The 3,345-nt window shown below is 38.5% G+C and overlaps 1 long non-coding RNA gene across 1 annotated transcript; it reads left to right on the top strand.

Moving 5' to 3' along the window:
• Positions 1-676: 676 nt before the first annotated feature.
• Positions 677-1,348, top strand: LOC309495640. Its single transcript, XR_014204740.1, has 2 exons — positions 677-787; positions 1,027-1,348. It is a non-coding gene; the product is annotated as an uncharacterized lncRNA (long non-coding RNA).
• Positions 1,349-3,345: the final 1,997 nt, after the last annotated feature.

Consider the following 3,345-nt stretch of genomic DNA (forward strand, 5'->3'; position numbering starts at 1 on the left):
ACAACATTTAAACTACACACACAAGCACACATTTTAATTACAAAATTATTTATTAGAGTGTGTTCTACAAGATACAGTTGCATATTTCACATATCGATAGTTTTCATTTTAAATCCTGCATCACCAGATTTCATTTTCATTTGTGACAATTTCTCTAAACTTTATCACAGTACTAGTATACAACAGTTCTATTCTTAACCTACAAACATAAAACTTTCCTAAATGTCGAAATGATTTGTATGCGTATCACTCTAAAAAATAATTCAGTGGCTTAGTAAATATCACATTATAATTAACTTTATTAACTTTATAAAATCTCTGAATATCATTTACTTGATAGTTTGAGTTGAACATACCGGAATAATTGACTAAAACTCCAACAATTAATTTTGTCTGAAATTTACAGTTATATCTAAATATGAAGTTTTTCACTAAAATAATTTAGTATTTGACTAACCAATTATTTATTTAAAATACACTGAGCTAATATATTTGTGAAATTTCCATCACAATATTTGAGAATTAAACTGATCTGTTTCAAGAACCACAAATATTACTTAAATAAAATAAATATTATTAATATTTAACACGCATAAGAAATTAAGTTTACTCTATTAAAACAATGCACCCCTCCCCCACCCTCTGACGTGACGACAACTCAACGGTTGAGTGACTCGTGAGCGCGCGCTGTTTGAACTCTCTCACTCTCTCCAGTCCAGCACAGTTCTCCGAGTCCTCTCCTCTTCTCAGCGGCGCAGAATTGGTGCATTTCCTCTGTGAAATTCAGGTGTGTGTATGTTTTATTTTATCTGTATATCATTAATGTGCTTTAAATCATTTTATTTAATGCGAAAGAACATACAGAGACGCAAACGAGTTAAATGAGTGTCGACTCGCGCCTGTCTTTTCGCATGATTGTAACGCCTTGCATAAAAAAACACACGACTATATTCCTAAAGATAATGAATATAACTAATTTGGATGATAAACTGTCCTCAGAACTGTGCACTGTGTGTTTATTGGCAGGTTATGGAGTCAGTTTCGTCGCAGTATCTTTCGGCTGTGAGTGACGCAGGACGGCGGTGTAAAGTTAGAGGTTCCCCCGCAGAGGCGAGTCCATCTCCGGGATGGGAACCAGTGCTGATCCGGTGGATACTGGATAACAGACCGGTTGATTACACTTGAATTACTTGAATGTTTAGGCCTAAATGTTTAATTTTTACTTCGAAAATGTTTCTTTCATTAGTTTAAATGTAGGCAATATTATATACGTGTTAAAAATAGTATAACATATGCTGTATTGCTGTAGGCTACTCATCGACAATAAAGGCCAATGTCATGTAGTTATTCCGGTGGTTGTATGGAATATTTTTATAAAGGTTTAGAGGAAATAAAGCAGTTAATATTACTGGCATATAAACACAGTTAATATTACTAATAAATATTTGTTTTAAAATGTTTTCAAATGCAGTTACTCAGATCTATTTAATTTGTTTTACTTACATTTACTCAGTTAATACAGTGTATGTAATTGATTTCACTGCTTAAAAATCTAATCAATATTCTAAGTGTAAAAATGTTTCACCCAAAAAATTTAGTAAATCATATTAAAAGTTTTTAGTAGAGATGCACCGATTACAATTTTCTGGGCCGATTCCGATTTCCGATTTTTCATTAAGTTTGACCTGCCGATACCGATTTTAGCCGATTCCGATTTCATTTTTTTTAACCACTTTACAGCACACACAAATATTTATTTTATATCTTCTCTGTAATAGAACATTTTACAATTTGCATAGTACATCTTTTTTTGAACAGATAAACGCTATAAAATAGAACTATAGAAATTACTCCAGGTGTGGGTAATTCACACACAAGTGCAGTGTTATGGAAGAACTATTTCCTTTTCACATTCAATATCCAATAATTTTTTTATACATGTATTTAGCAAACTAAACATCTTTATGAAAACAGGGAACGGCAATAAAATAATATATAAATAAAAAATAAAATAAATACAGCCTTGCAGTATAAAGATATTTCTCAAAGCACACACACACAGGCCTATTGCAATCACTTGTACAAACTGAATAATAAAACAAGTTTAAATGGGTACATTTTATATAAATATTAGTCTTCGTTTCCTTTTCTGACATAGCCTACTCCACTTCTTGCTAAAACACGCAAATTCTGTGCATTTTGGGCACTTTTTTTGTGAAACCCTATTAAGGCTATTTTGTCCATCAAAAGTGCGCTTTCCCTTTAATTGAGCGTGAGCAGTGCAGCAAATAGACTCGGCGCCGAAACGTACTCGGTTACTAACGTAACCTCGGTTCTCTCTAGAAGAGGGAACGAGTACTGCGTAAGATATCTTACGCTAGGGGAAAATCCTTTTCCGCGAGATATTGAAGCCAAAAATTATCCTTAATTTTGTAATAATGCAAAACGCGTTGCAGCAGCAATGCAGACATAGGCGAGACAGCTCGCGCGCCTATTGGCTGCTCTGCGGCAACTGCAGCAGCCTATCGAGCGAGGCCTGGCGTGACGTCAGACCCAATCAGGGCACTTCGCGCCCGCTGCGTCACGTCGCGCCGAAATGGGCGTGGTCTAGGCCTATAAATATCGCTCGCAGGCAGCTATTATCTGGTTTTTCATCATCGAAGCAACCAGAGCGTGTGCATGCACGGCAAGATACGCAGTACTCGTTCCCTCTTCTAGAGAGAACCGAGGTTACGTTAGTAACCGAGTACGTTCTCTTACGAGAGGTCTCTCGTACTGCGTAAGATATCTTACGCTAGGGGACCCAATGTAAAACGCCGTGCATGCTGAGATCTGACACCAAAGACCCAAGGGCGAAAGCCCGGGGTACATATAGTGCACAATCACTCAGGGAACTCACAGGGAGTCCGGGAAGAGGGAGGGGTGCAGCCTCACTTTTCCACATAAAGTAGCGTCGATGGGACGCGAATTTCATCATACAGACAGGGCGGGGTACGGCCTGAACTGATGGGGAAAATGTGGGTCTTACACAGTTTGCCCAGCTTTATACTGTCGAACATTGAGCTGTGCTCAGCAGATGCAGCATTCTGAGCTGATCGCATCAGGTCAGATAATACTGGTAGTTTAGACCGACAGCAGCCTGGCCTGCAGTGCGGGAACTTCTAGGTTATAAAACCTTATAAATGTAGACGGGGAGGCCCAGCCTGCCGCCATACAAATATCTTGCAAGGCAATCCCACTTGACCAGGCCCACGAAGAGGCCATGCCTCTCGTGGAGTGCGCTCTGACACCCAAAGGGCACTGTATGCCCTTGGAGGCGTATGCCAGCGCTATAGCATCAACTAT

The sequence above is a fragment of the Leuciscus leuciscus genome, assembly GCF_965113295.1.
Source record: "Leuciscus leuciscus genome assembly, chromosome: 3".
Lineage (NCBI taxonomy): Eukaryota > Metazoa > Chordata > Actinopteri > Cypriniformes > Leuciscidae > Leuciscus > Leuciscus leuciscus.